Here is a 15753-nt window from a genome sequence, read left to right on the forward strand (position 1 = left end):
CACAACCGTCTTGATGAGATAACCCATATAGTTTTCAACCAATAATGGTTTCAAAATAGTTTTATCATCAAAACTTTCAAATTCAAGAACAATCTATTCTTTCAATAATTTCCAAAACATCGTAACTCCTTTAAATCCTCAAAATAGGATATCATTTCCAAAACTGCTTTAAAGAAGCAATCTCTTCTTTATCTTTCCAAAACAGTTTCCGAAAACCCATTCACAAGACTCATCTTAAACTGTTTAAAAAAACAGTTTTACTATCCTTTCTTCAAAATCGAACACCAAAACTAGCAGTTTATATAACAATATATACAGGTTTTTAGTTATCAAAACTCGCCTTATCAAACACAGATTCTGCAGATTAAACACGCACAGCAAATCTATAAATAACACAGAATCTTCAAACACTTTTGAGCAACAAATTTCTTCAAAAATACTCTTACCGCCTCAAACACCTTTTTCTCTCTAAAAGTTTCTTTCCCAAGTAAAATGATAAGATAAAATCTTCTCTTTTTCTCTCTTTAAATATTTTCACAAAGGCGGTGACAGAATTTTATCATTATACAATTGTTTGGGCGGTGGTGGGTTTTATTATTATAAAACCACCTTTCTTTACTATGAAGATACCACATCTTCATATTTTTAAATAATATAATCCACGTATGCTTTACACCATATATGCACACACCTAATTCATGTATGCACAACAACATCTTTTCACATATATGTATACTACTCATGTATTTTAATTAAATAATCAGCATGTCATCATGTAATTCACATAATAACCACGTATAAGTTTACCTCAACCCAGGTTGTCAGAAACCCGGTTATAACAACAAGATACTAAGGTTCTAATGTCAAATTTGAACTAATGCCATAGTATGCATTTGTGAAAGCCATTAGCCTTACTGAGCTGCATTTTCTCTTGCCGATTTGATGATGAATTGGCAACAAATAATTTCCAAGGATGTGGTATTTGTCCGAATGGGTTATTGACCGAAATGGCGAGTCACTGAGTGGAAAGTTTGTGTCAATTTAAGAATAAGTAACCATATATAAATTAATCTGAATAAAGTTAGATGGATTACAACTATTACCTATCCATGCCAATGGTGTTCTAGCATGATCATGAAAGATGTCAATTTCTACAGATGTCAATTTCATTAGATTAGATTCACATTGGAATGAGTAGAATGACAAATGGTGGTTAAATGACGTAATACAAAATGAAGTTTCATCCTGACAATACCATTTAACATTCAGATAAGATGTCTACAATTTTTATGATGTTATTAGTGATTAGCGTTTAGCAGCAAGAGCAATAAGTATCATGGCCGAATCATTTTTGGCTACTGGGATAAGGTCTCATCATAACTATTTTACTGAAACTTCATAATAAACACCCATTTGCAACCTATCATTTTCCAGTACCCAAGTTTCAGTTATAGACACCTGAATTTCCAAGTGTTTTTGTAGCTTTCTTGGGAATATCTGATAATTTGGCTGAAAGGGAAATGTAGGCTGTATCTTTTTTAGAATCGGATATTAGATATTAGTGCTAGTATGGATGAGCGCATAAACAATATATTCCATAGCCATGGTTTGCTAAAAACGGCCAAGGCGCATGCCTTGAGGCGAGGCGGTCAAGAAACGTTCTTGAGACGGCGCCTCTGCCAGGTTGGTTGGGTCGTATGCCTTGAACTAGTGAGGCGGGTTTGAGGCAGTAGAGGCGGTGAGGCAGGGCTGAGGCGGTACTAAGGGGGTGTTTGGTTAGAGGTATTAGACAATAATCAACGGGGATGAAAATAAAAGAAATTTTTTGGTTTTATATAGTATAATGGGCTTATTCCACCAAAAGCCCAAATTTTGATTCCAAGTTAAGCAGGGGGGATGGAAATTCATTCCTATTTTCATTCCTTGTCATTTTCATTTTCATTCCCATTTTTATTCCTCCGACTAAACCAAACACCCCCTAAGACTTTAGGGTTAAAGAATATGTCAAATCAAAGAAAATATACTTACTGATTATGACCCATTGAAGTGAAACCCCTGCTCCTTGCATTGTCCTACTGCATGGCCACTGAAAAAGAATACTTACTGTTATGTGTGATTCTTTTGTTTTTATACAGTATAACTACGTACTAGGGATGCGACTTGGGAGGTGCATAAGGACTCTTCGATTTTACACAAAAGAAGCGACTTTTTCTTCTTCTCTTGACATTTGTGCCACTTTTATTGTTTCTCTATATGTGGGAGACTTTTATTGTTTATCTAATTTGTTTTTATTAAAAAATAAAAATCTTTAACAATTAATTACCTAAATTAAAGTATTTATAAAAATCTTTAACAATTAATTACCTAAATTAAAGTATTTATAGACTTTATTAGCAACATTATGATTCTAAAACATTATTATCAGCCAAGTATTACATATATAATATTATTTTATTTATTTTTATTTTCCGCCTCGAGACTTATGCCTCGCCTCGTGGAGGGAAAACGCCTCGCCTCACGATTCCGTACTGTAAAACTTTGGAAATAGCTTATAAGGTGTCAGAGATGTTGATGTTGTCTAGTGTATACCCTGCTGATCAGAAATGGAGGTGTAGTTGAACCAGAAGCTTAGGATGATCTTCGAAGAGATTGGAGACTTTAAAAGAAATATATGACATGATAGAGATATGGCAACTTTTCTTGATGAGCTAGGATTTTGATGTAATCCATGGCTCAGAGGATAACATCTATTGTCTATACACTACATTTGGTCGCTTCCTTCGTAAGACTAGTATTATTAGAATTCTCATTTGTTTTTTCAAATTTGTTTCCCATTATGACCTTGCAGGTTTGGAGTCTAAGGCCATCGCTTCCTACTGCCATATCAACAAGCCCTTTCTGGTGTAACTAATGCTTACTAAGTCCCTAATCATGACATCGGCCGCAGTGTATTGATGCTCTTGGTACCCAGGTACCACAAATCTCATCTTCTTACTTTTACTTTTACTTTTACTTTTTATGAGAGAACACTTCATTGTTTTCCCATCTAAGCTCTTTGGAAAATATGTTCTTATTTTGTAACTCAACATGCTTTAGGGTACTTGATCTTTTTTACTAAAAGGGTACTTTAGGTAGTTGACAAATAGTCAATCACTTTGTGTGCAATTTTGATGGGAACAAAGGAGTAGTTATATGCCAAATGCTTCACCTGTTTACGGAAAATTCCCTTCATCTTAGATCTAGTTTAGAAGGGAAAGGTGCAAATATAAATAGATGGTGTCACAATGGGTTTATTGCATTTTTCAAGCTCAAAATGCTTATATATGTTGTATATTCCAAAACCTTGTATTACTTGCTATTTGAAACTGTTTCTGGAAGCTAGAGCTACTACATGCATATTACCATCTCTAAAAAAGCAGTCAATTTACTTATTCATCTTTTTGCACAAGTATTTTTTTTCCCTGTTCTTTCAAGGATGGAGTATGCTAAAACTAAGGGCCAGTTTGGCTTAAAGGAAAGCACGGAATTAAAATCTAGGGATATCTATGAAATCCCACAAACATGAGATTTAGAAATCCATGGGGGCAGTTGGTATTTCATAGTAATAAAGTTTTAAATATGTTAAAAACATTTGTTTCGTAATAATCGATTAATAAAAGGTAATTTAATTGGTTTTTATAAATTATCTATAAAGAATGGAATTCGATTCCATTTCAAATCCTGCAAACCACTCAAAAACAGTCCATTGAACCAAAAGCCCCCTAATCCCCCCCTTTACTTTGCATAGACCTTGTGGACTAGTTAAAAGCAAATTTAACTTTGTCTACAGGCAGGCAGGCAGGCATAACTGAAGCTGGAAAGCGTTTCTTGCAGAATTAAGGTGAGTATATATATATATATATATATATATATATATATATTGGAAAGTAGCTGCTAGAAATTTATGAAGTTGAATTACATAGCTTGTGTAGGAACTATGAAATGTAGTTAACTGTGACATTTGAAGCTTTTGTTATCACATATTCATTGCATAGCAGAGGCGTAAGTAACCAATATTTAACTCACGTAAGTTTATTGTTGTCACTACGACAAAATCAGGTTTATACAAGGCTAAGAACGTGTAAGAGTTTACAGGACCAACAATTGTGCGTCTTATATGAAAATGTTACAAAAAATTTTAAAGACAGTTTTCGATAATTTTACAAGGTTTTAGGACCTTTTCAAATATAGTCTCGTTAGATTTTTTTTATAGGACACTTTGATAAGTGTATTGTGAACGCATCTTTTTATAAGACACTTGTTTTTATACCAACACTTTTTCAAAGAATACTATATAAAAAATAATTGGTGTTTTATTGCAAATTTGTGGTAAACAAATTGTTATGACGTCTAAAAATGTTTTATAAACTTATTGCAACACTTTTACATGGGATGCACAAGAGTTTGATCCTATAAATTTAATTTCTATAAAACAGTCTATGTCTATTAGGATAGTTAAACATTTTTTATATAACAATGTAATCTTTAGCTTGTTTCTTCTTTCTTATGAATTGGGTTCACGACGTTATTACTTAGGGCATGTTTGTTAATAGTTTAGTGGGACTCATGGCTTATTCGATCAACTATGTATGACTGTTTGGTAGTGGCTTAATGATATATAAAGTGGTTTATTTTATATGTTTCTAGGGAGGCTTTATGTAGAAAGCCAAATTTTTCTCAAACGTGCATCCTAATTAAAAAAAACAGTCATTCCACTGCGGAGCAACAACCATGTCCGGATCTGATCTATCTACTCGGCAATTTATCTGGTGACTTCACGGTCGCCAAAGAAGCCATTTTCTTCAATAGATAAAAAAACGGAGCTCCAAGTGGTCGTCGTTCACTCCTTGCTCCGCTGTCACCGTTCACTCCTTGCTCCGCTGTCACCGTTTCTAGGACCGACCTATGCCTCACCTGCATAGAACCCCCACTAGTCCGACTAACTTTCTAAGGTCTAATCTTTCGCCCCCTACTGCAAAGGGGTTGAGAGGCAGACAGGTGAACGAGCGAGTATAGTTGCTTCAATGATATGAAAAGTAACCGATGCAAGACTAGAGGAAGATTCTTGAACGGTATGAATGATTGCCTCCCAAACAAGTATACATTTTGGGATTGAAGGATAAATTACAACCAGACAGATTAATCTACATAGTTTGCTTTATTCATATTAATTCATATAAGATTTAATGAAAAATCGATGAATCTTTTCCAACAAAAACTTATGTTCATTAACCTCCTCCAATACCAAAAAACCATTCCAAAAAATTTGTATAATAATTATATTTTTAACAACATAAATAATTTGTCTCATCTATTTAATTTGTTTTGAAAAGCTCTCTCCTCTAATAAGTCGTTTTATAAGCCCACGATCATATTTCTCAAAGACAAATATAACTTAACAATTGGATAACTAAAAATATTAAAATATTCGAAAGAGTAGGCGTAAACCTATTTCACACTTCAATTTTATCCAATGCCTTTCATACTTTTGAGATGTGATTCTTAATGATCGTATATCAAGTACTGTCCGATCAGAGCTCCTCATCGGCAATGCCTTGGCCGGTGAAGAATTTGATGACTGTAAGTGTTGACCGATGAGGTTTCTTATCGGACATAGCTTTGTCCGATAAGGATTCTTCACCGGTTATGTTCTGGTTGATTAAGATTACTCATCGCTCATTGTTTATATATAGATTTGATACTTAAAACTCATGTTTTGACCGGTGAACAATTGTGTCCGGACACTTGGTGTCCGATAAGGGTATGTCCGGATACCTGGTGTCCGATAAAGGTGTGTCCGGTTAAGAGTTGTCCTGATAATGATGTTCGGATAAGAGTTGACCGATGAAGAGGAATTGGCCCATAACTTGTGTTATCTAATGATGGTATTTCATTAATATTATTTAATCAGTTATAAACTATTATGTAATGCAAAAAGGGCATTTTTGTATCTTTTAAATAAGAATTGTGAACTGGGAAAAGATATTGATATTTTCTTTCAAGACGTGTGACATAAGTTTGTTTTGAAAGAAATAATGATTTAAGAAATGCTTCTCCAGGACGTGTGTAACGTAAGTCTAATCTGGCCTGAAGTTAGAAGGGATAAGAAGAAGCTATACATATATATATTTCTCCAAACCGCCTCTTTGGCAATATAAAAAAGGGGATGCCTTTTGAAGAGAGTTATCTTCAAATTTGGGAAAGAAAACAGTGAGAAAAAGTGTATGTTAGTCTTCTAAAAATTCAGAAGCTAGAAGTTTGGATTCCAAGATTAAAGTACTTTTTGTTGCTGTTTTTAATCATTTACATGGTGAGTTTTGTTTTAAAAGAACAATCTTTAAATTTATTAAGATTATATGTTTTGTGGAACTGCTGGTATAGATGTGCAGTCAACATGTGTTTAGTTTCTGGAAATTTAAAGGTTGAAGAGAACCTTGTAATCAGGCAGTGTTGTTTGATGAAGATTTATTGTTGATTAAAGGTTTATTCGGTAAGAATGGTTTTCAGACGGTATTGTCTGATGAAAGTGTGTTCAAAACCATTTGTGATTAAAAAGAGTATATTTGTATCTTTCAAATGAGGTTAAAAATCTGGAAAAGATACTATTTGGATTTCCTTTCAAGACGGTTGTGACATGAGGTTTGTTTTGAAAGAAACGAGTTTTTAATGTTTCTACGAGACAATTGTGTCTATTCTGGTATGAAACTAAATGAGTTTTCAACGTTTTTACAGGACAGTTGTGACTTCGGTCTGTTCCGGTATGAAATCATTTTGAGGCCGTTATTGGCTAAAACTACAGATTCATCTATAGATTTGGGGAGGAAATAAGGGTGGCATATCAAGAAGAGGTGTACATCTAGATAAGGGTGACATTTGGATAACTCTTGTTACTATATCAATAAGAGATAATAGCTCTTATTGAAATAATAACATTGATGTTATTGAGAAGGGGAAAACGGCTTATAGCCAGAGGCATTATTTGCCGATGATTTCAAATGATTTTAATGAAATAAGAGTATTTGGTTTCATAATTGATTAAGGGACACAAGTATTTGATCGGAACCAGATGAGCTCTGGTTGGTCTGTAAAGAGGGCTTCTAGTTTTATGAGAAAAATCTTTTCAAGTATGTACTATGGACCAGAGGCGCTCTGATTGGTCTGTAGGACAGACTAGAGGGCCTCTGGTTATGCGGTAATCCTGTGTTTTCAGAAATCATATGATCCAGAGGCTTCGTATGTGCTATACAGAGGCTCTATATCATAAAGTTGGTCATGTGATTAGTCTTTTAAGTGTATTCAAGATTTATATGACCCAGAGGCTCTGTATGTAGTATACAGAGGCTCTGTATCATGAAAATTGTATTCTTAAGTGTTATGTCTGAACTCTGTGTCCAAGAGTGGAGTTTAATCTCTGTATCTGAGTATGGTATCCGAGCTCTGTCTTTGAAACTTAACTTATTATAATAATTTCCAAGTCTTAACCTTTTTAAATATCTCTTTGCAAATAAAGTAGAGAATCAAAGGAGCTCTGGTTATATTTTAGTAATCCTTTTTCTTAAACTTCTATTCTGGTCTATTCGGACCAGAGACTCTGATTATCCAGAGGGTCTCTGGTTAAATGGAAGCCTTGATTATTTTTGGGAGTATGAGTACAGAAGCTCTGGTTAACTAGAGAATTTGATTAAATAAAACCGTCTTTTAGAGACATAGGAGCTTTGGTCTTTAGTAACCAAAGGGGCGCTGGTCCTTAAGAGCTCGAGGAGTATTGACCAGTTGAGCCAGAGGAGTTTTGCTTCTCTCTCTCTCTCTCTATATATATATATATATATATATGTGACAAGGTGATTTAAAATATAGTTTTGGTGATCTTCACCCTGTAATTGCAAAGAAAGGGTTATCTCACTAGACCTTCCGGTTTAACTCTCATTTTGTGTTTTAAAAATTGCATTGCAGTACCAACAAGGTCTCGGGATGTTAAGGGGAAAGGGAAAAATATGATTATTTTCCTTATGTGCTTATCTACTGTAACAATCCATATGTACAAAACAGTACTAATACCGAGAATCGAAATTATCAATCAAATCAGATAAATCTTCAAGAACACAATGAGAGGAGAGAGAGAATTTCACCGAGCTTGAAAGTATATTTCTTGAGAGAATATTACAAAAGTGATTAGCAAGACTAATTACAATTAAGCTTCTAAAACCTATTTATACTAAGAAAGCAATAACACTAACTATTACAAAATGAGAGAAACAACTTGAATACAACTTGTCAGCACAGTCTTGAACCCAACATTCTCCCCCTTTGGATTCAAGTTCGAGAAATTGTAAACCTTGACTTTCTTAGTCCAAGAAGCATTTCAATTCTTATCAATGCACTCCGATATTGCAATTTGTCGTCTAACAGGTTCAAAGCATTGATTAGTAGATACCTTTCCTTCAGACTCATTCTCTCCTTTTCTTCAGCTTTATCATTATCGGCTCTAATCTTCTCAAGCGCTCAACGCACCATCTTTATTGTACCGTCACAGTACTTGTTCAGCTCACTGAATCTCATAAACTTTTTTATCCGACCTTCAACATCATAAATCACACCGAACTCCGGATCTTCAAGAATAATGTAAAGAGGATAGCCTTCAATATCTTCAAGTTCTTGATCTGGTCTTTTCAAATTAATAATCTTCTGGTTATCTTCAAGACCCATTTGAATGTCTAGAACCATCGATACTTTGACATGACTCTTCAGATATCTCTTGATCGCTTCGAGAGCAATAATTGCTCCTTCTCTTCTTACTGTAAGATTTCGCAGTTCATGATACATATGCTCCAGATCTTCTAAATAGAGATTCGAGAAATCAGCTTCACTGAAAGTACAGACATGTCCATCCTGTCTTGAAACTGTAAACAGGATACCAAACTCTGAGAAGTTTATTGGCATCAATTTGTTTGATGGACACAATACGAAGTCTGGTTCATACTTGACTTATCGGAAGGCGCTTCGCTTTGAGAAAATGTTTATACTCCAATCGATATTCTCGGGTCTCTTTATGAATCTTGAGAATTTTATCAGCACTAAGAGCTTTGCGGTGCCGAAGAAAAATGCCGAAGTAGATGTCCTCCAGATAAGGTTCTCTAATCCGAGCTCTGTCATACCCTGGAACATTTTCCCGAATTGCAAAAGGCACGTAATTATTGGTAAATATTTTCAGTAGGATCATATGCCATTCTCGGAGTTTCTGAAACGCCTTGATCAACTACGGTGGGAGGTTCAGTAGGAATCTGATGATCACCCTGGGATGGAAAGATTGGATCATCTTCGTTGATGTCAGCTTCAAAGTCAAAATACATTCCAGATGACTCATCAATATTATCTATGTCTTCGCCAAAATCTTGAACTCCACCCAGTTCTTTAGAAAATGCTTCATTAAAGCCAACATTGGTAGACAAATCCAAAAGCAACCTTGTTTCTACAATGGAGTCCGCCAACTTTTCAACCATTGGCTCGATCATTGGATTTGCCTCCATGGCTATCTCATCTTCAACTGTTCTCTGGCCAGTTGTCCGTTCTTTTGAACATTCACGAACAGGACTTTCTACATTGATCGTTTCAGAATCTGGCTCCCTTGTAACACCTTCAACATGAACTGTCGACTCAGCCAACCTCTGTCTTTTCCTCTCCCCCTCATGATGATCAGGATCATCCGGATCATCATGCCTTCGTTTCAAGGAGGTGGCTTGAGCGCGACCATTGTCTTCTAAAGTTGATACCCTTTCAGATAGAGCATCAACAGAATTTGCATCAAAGACATTGCTTGAGTGTTGGATGCAATTAACTTGCTAACTTTTGAAAAATTAGCCACAACTACATCTTGGAACGCCAAAAACTCTGAGGCCCGAACGGTTGGATTTTCATCTACAAGCTATCTAAGGAGCCCAACCAAATCTGCATCTGCCGAATCAAGATTTTGAGAAGAAATAAGCTTTGCGTACAACAGCGATTTGAGCTAATCCACCGATTGTTCTTGTGCTCTCAGAGGTTCAGACACAGGTGGTGGTGACGGCACAAATGGTTGTTCTTCAACTGCAGGCTCCTTACCCTTCAACATTCTTTTCAAACTTAGAACTTGTTCGTCCATATGATCCTGAACAACCTTTAGGGCATTTTCCAAATATTCCCTTGACACGAAGTCAGGTAAACTAACACCTGGATCACTTAGATTACCAGTTGTAACAACAGTTGAAAAAACTGTTGTGCCTACGTTCAGTGTTGGCGTAATAGTAGCACTGGTAGGACTTCCAACCTGTCCTAGTGGTAAGTCAAGAGACTCCACTCTGGTCGTTCCAACAAGTTCAGTAAGAAATGCAGTTTGAGCAACAGATGCTCTCGACTCATGTGTACCTAAGTGTATTGACTCTAGACTCGAGGTGCATAGAATCGATGTCATAGGCTGGGGAAGAAGCCTACTATTTTCAATATCCACATTCTCCGATTGAGAAGCAAATAGATTATATGCTAAGTCCCCGTGTGAAGATGAAACAACTGCTTGTTGAGAAGCAGTTGAGTGGCTGGGAGGGGTGTAATTGCATAGCTGGGCTAGCTATGTCTGTTTCAATACCAACATTCAATGAATGAATGTCGATAGCAGATGTGGGTGCCCGACTAACTGTATCAGCTGGAATAAGAGCATTTTCTTCATTTTGAGCTCCACTCACACCCTCACCATATTTTTCTCCTTCCCTTGCACTCAACCTCTTAGCATTTTCAACTTGTACGCCCTCATCTCCTTCAACTGGAATATCATCCAGCAAACGATGGAAATCATCGTAGCTATCACCAAATTCCTCATCGACATTGAAAGATAAAGAATGTAGACTTGGGCAAGTCTGTTGATCTTGATTCTCAGGAAATATATCTTCAATGTCAATATTAAATCCGCCCCAAATTCCTCATCAACATTAAATCCGCACCAAAAATCTCAGGAAAGTCAAAATCCGCACATTAAATCGTACAATTCACAATATGCTCAATATTAAGTCGCACAAAGTATCAAACGGATAACAACTAAATCGCACACAGTGTCAAGCGGATTAACTCTAAATCGCACAGAGTGTTACTCGGATTATCTCTAAATCGCACACCAAAAATTCTCACAGATTCACTAAGTCTTAAATCGCACAAAGAGGTATACGATTTATCCTAAATCGGTCAAAGAGTTATACGGTTTATCTTCAGTCACAAACACAATTTTATCAACTTTTTATCAAAATTTTGGATCAAAACTCGAAAATTTAAGAACTTTTGAACGAACATAAAGTTTTCTAAAAATCCAAAAATTCTTCAAAATTGCCTCAAAACATGATTAATTTGCAAAATCGTGTGAATCAATTTTGATCAGTATGTAATCGCGAACTTCATACACCAAATTTTAACAATTAACTCCCAAAAATGACAAGATTAGAGTAGAAAAGATGAAATTTGTCAAGAACACGAAGAACACAGTTATGAACAGTGACTAAAATCCAGAAAATCGTGCGAAAATCCTCGAATTTTGTGTAATTCTTCTATCAAATTGCTGCTCCTATGCTCTGATACCAATTGAGAATCCCAATTATCAATCAAATCAGATAAATCTTCAAAAACACAATGAGAGGAGAGAGAGAATTTCACCAAGCTTGAAAGTATATTTTTTGAGAGAATATTACAAAAGTGATTAGCAAGACTAAGCTTCTAAAACCTATTTATACTAAGAAAGCAATAACACTAACTATTACAAAATGAGAGAAACAACTTGAATACAACTTGTCAGCACAATCTTGAACCCAACAAATACACAAAATCAAGCCATACATCTCCACATATCCACAAACCTTATATTATACAAATATTCCAAGTATATTTACATATCAAAATAAAAGTATGATTTAACAAAAACTTTATCAAATAATAACAATTTCTTTGAAATATCATTTTCTTATATTTTTCTCTTGCCTTATCCTAAAATGATGGATGATCTGCAAAACAGATTAGTACAATAATTGAACGTTAAACCAAAAGGCCTAGTGAGGAAATTTCTTTTTCACAAAACATAACTTTCTTCAAACCCAAGATAGACCAAACTTGGGACCTTAATATAACATTTCATTTATCGCGGTTACACCGCCATTTCATCTATTGCGGTTACACCGCCATTTCATCCATCGCGGTTACACCGCCATTTCGTCCATCGTGGTTACACTGCTATTTCATCTACTGCGGTTATTAATATACCACTTTGACTTATCCAGACAACACTATGTCCGAGAAGAAGTTACCAGACAAAACCTTAATCTTATCCGGACATTATTTTGCCCGATGAAGTGTTATCGGACAATACTACAACATATGGTCAAATGCTGCCTTATCCGATGAAGGTTCTTATCTAGATTCTACTTTAACCGGTAAGGGGTCGTATCTGGACACAACTTTAATCGGTGAGGGGTCTTATCCGGATGCTACTTTAACCGGTGAGGGGTCGTATCCGGATGCTACTTTAACCGGTGAGGGGTCTTATCCGGACAAAGCTTATGTATGAGAAAGTGGCCTCATCGGTCAATACTTTAACCGATGAGGAACCTCATCGGACAAGCTTTGTTCGATGAGTTATGTTCTTGCGAGATTTAACAGGAGATAAAGTAACGGTAATCATATATGGTTTGAATCTCATTAAAACAACATAAACCAGAACTTTATTGGATTGTACTGTGAAGATATGATAACCAGATATACTGAAAAGCAGTAGTGTACTCACCTTTTTGCCTTAAAGATTCAGTTTCTGGATCTGTTCTTTTTGTTCTGAGTTCTTCCAAGTTTTTCAAAGAAGATTTGGTGATATTGAATTTTTGGTAAACCTTTCCTCTTACACCTGTACTTGCTATTTATAGCAAGTACACAACCGATAATACAAGGGGGGGGGGTGTCTACCATACATCCTCCCCCACCCTATATATATATATATATGTATATACTCAAACATAATTATAGAGAAAAGAACCATAAACCGATTCCTCTCCAACCGTTGAATGCCAAACACTAACCCCAAACTTTCCATTACCAAACTGCTTTAATACCTGATCAACTATAATCTAATAACTGAATATTACAATATCCCCTCCTTAGAAGAATTCCGTCCTGAAATTCACTAAGAAAACAAATAAAGATATTTCATTCGCATTTTTGATTCTAATTCCCAGGTGGCTTCTGGCCCCTTGTGATAATGCCATTGAACTTTCACTAATCTGATTTCTTTATTCCGCAATTTTTTTACTTTGAATTCAGTAATAGCTTCAGGGGTTTTTCAAAACATAACCTCTCATCAATCTTAATTTATGGTAGAGGCACGACTACATCAGGCTTTGCTAGACACTTCCTTAAATTAGACACATGAAAACTCAATTCCATAGGAAGTTCTAATTTATATGCCACTTCTCCAATTCGTTCAAGGATAGGGAATGATCCGCTATACCTTGGGCTTAACTTGCCTTTGTTTCCAAAACAAATCACTCCTTTCCAAGGTGATACCTTCAATATCACATAATCACCGACTTGAAACTCAATCGGCTTCCAACACTTATTAGCATAACTTTTCTGACGGTCTTGGACTGTTTTCATCCGTTCCTGAATCAGATTAATTTTATTTGCCGTCTGATGAACTATTTCCGGTCCAGCCAGCTGTTTCTCACCTACCTCGTTCCAACATAACGTTGTTCGACATTTTCGTCCATATAATACCTCGAAAGGTGCTACTTGGATACTCGAGTGATAACCGTTATTATAGACGAATCCGATTAATGATAAATGATTATCCCATGATCCTCCAAAATTAATGACACATGCTCGAAGCATATCTTCTAGTGTCTGGATTGTTCGTTCACTTTGTCCATTTGTCTGGGATGATAAGCAGTACTTAACTTAATTTGTGAACTCATTTCTCTTTGAAAACTTTTATAGAACATAGAAATGAATCGACTGTCTCGATCAATAATTATCGATAACGGAACACCATGACGTGTTATCACTTCATCAATGTATAATTTTCCCAACCTATCTATCAAACATGATTCTTTCATCGGTAAGAAATGAGCAGATTTGGACAATCTATCCACAATAACCCATATGGCGTCAAAACCCTTTGGTGTTTTAGATAATTTGGTTATGAAATCCATAGTGATATGATACCATTTTCAAATCGGAATTTCTAACGTTTGCAACTTACCGTATGGGCGTTGATTCTCTATTTTCACTTGCAAACATGTCATACACCGTTCAACATGTCTGACTATATCTTTCTTCATACCTGGCCACCAATAGTGTTGTTTCATGTCTCGATACATTTTGTTTGTACCCGGGTGGACAACAAAATGAGATTTATGGGCTTCACTTAAAATGCGTTCTCTGAGATTACCATAAAAGGTACCCAAACTCTGCCTTGAAAACATAACAATTCCTGGCCGTTATTCATTAATTCAGATATCATCCCACCAAGTCGTTCTTGTTTGATTTTATCTTCTTTTACAGCATAACTTTAAAATCTTTGCAATTCTTTCTAAATACTTGGCAATAATTCAATTCCTAATGCTATAGCTTTAATTGTTCCACTTCTCTCTTTTCGGCTTAAAGCATCAGCTACCACATTTGCCTTACTAGGATGATACAAAATCTCGCAATAATAATCAGCAACCAACTCTAACTATCGTCTTTGGCGCATATTTAACTCCTTCTGATGGAACAAATGTTGCAAACTTTTGTGATCCGTAAAAATTTGGCATTTAGTCCCATAAAGATAATGCCTCCAGATTTTTAAAGCAAAAACCACAGCCGCCAGCTCCATAACATGAGTGGGGTATTGCTTTTCATGGTCTCTAACTTATGTGATGCGTAAGCTATAAGCTTTCCATGTTGCATTAGCACATAACCCAGACCCAACTTTGAGGCATCACTATAAACCACAAAATTTTCTGTTCCATCTATTAAGATAAATTGGCACGCTACACAATTTATCCTTCAATTTCTGGAAAGCTTTAGCTTGCTCCTATTTCTATTCAAATCTTACATTCTTTTTCTTCAATCCAGTTAGCGGAGTAGTTATAAGAGAAAAATATTGTATGAAATTTCGATAATAACCCTCCAATCCAAGAAAACTTCTGATTTTAGTTGGGGTTTTCGGCGCTTCCCATTTTTCAATAGCTTCAATTTAAAAGGATCTACCTTGATACCCAATTCTGAAGTAACATGACCCAAAAACAGGACCTCTCGTATCCAAAACTCACATTTTGACATCTTAGCGTATAACTTTTCTTGTCTCAATAATTATAGAAGTAGTCTTAAATGGTGAGCATGGTCTTATTCTGATCGAGAATATATCAGAATATCTATACTATATTATAAAACATTTGACAAAAACTTTTAAAAACCACTTTTTATGCATAAAGTATTATTTATTAATGCATATTACTTAAAACTTAAGATTACAAGTAGATTGTGCGTAAGTACAACTTATTAAAGCTCCATATATGAATTCGTGTAACTAATTGCAGATAAACATAATCAAATACAGGATAAACATCTCATTTTAAATATAAAATATTTAAAATATAATTGTGATAATCATTGAGTTCTAAGAGAATACTTAATTATTATCATTATGAAATTCTATATTATTAAACCAAAAACAAA

General features: G+C 35.3%; 1 protein-coding gene across 2 annotated transcripts in view; it reads left to right on the forward strand.

Annotated features, from left to right (window-relative positions):
• The window catches only part of LOC112501929 (renalase), a 27070-nt gene extending 23034 nt beyond the window's left edge, over positions 1-4036 (forward strand). Inside the window, exons 9-10 of one of the 2 annotated variants that reach the window (XM_025105710.1) lie at positions 2849-2971; positions 3830-4036. The gene's annotated coding sequence lies outside the window, so the exon portion shown is untranslated. The remainder of the gene's footprint in view (positions 1-2848; positions 2972-3829) is intronic. The other variant, XM_025105709.1, reaches the window with a different exon arrangement.
• Positions 4037-15753: the final 11717 nt, after the last annotated feature.

The sequence above is a fragment of the Cynara cardunculus genome, unplaced genomic scaffold (genome assembly GCF_001531365.2).
Source record: "Cynara cardunculus var. scolymus isolate 2C unplaced genomic scaffold, CcrdV1 Un_Scaffold_707, whole genome shotgun sequence".
NCBI lineage: Eukaryota > Viridiplantae > Streptophyta > Magnoliopsida > Asterales > Asteraceae > Cynara > Cynara cardunculus.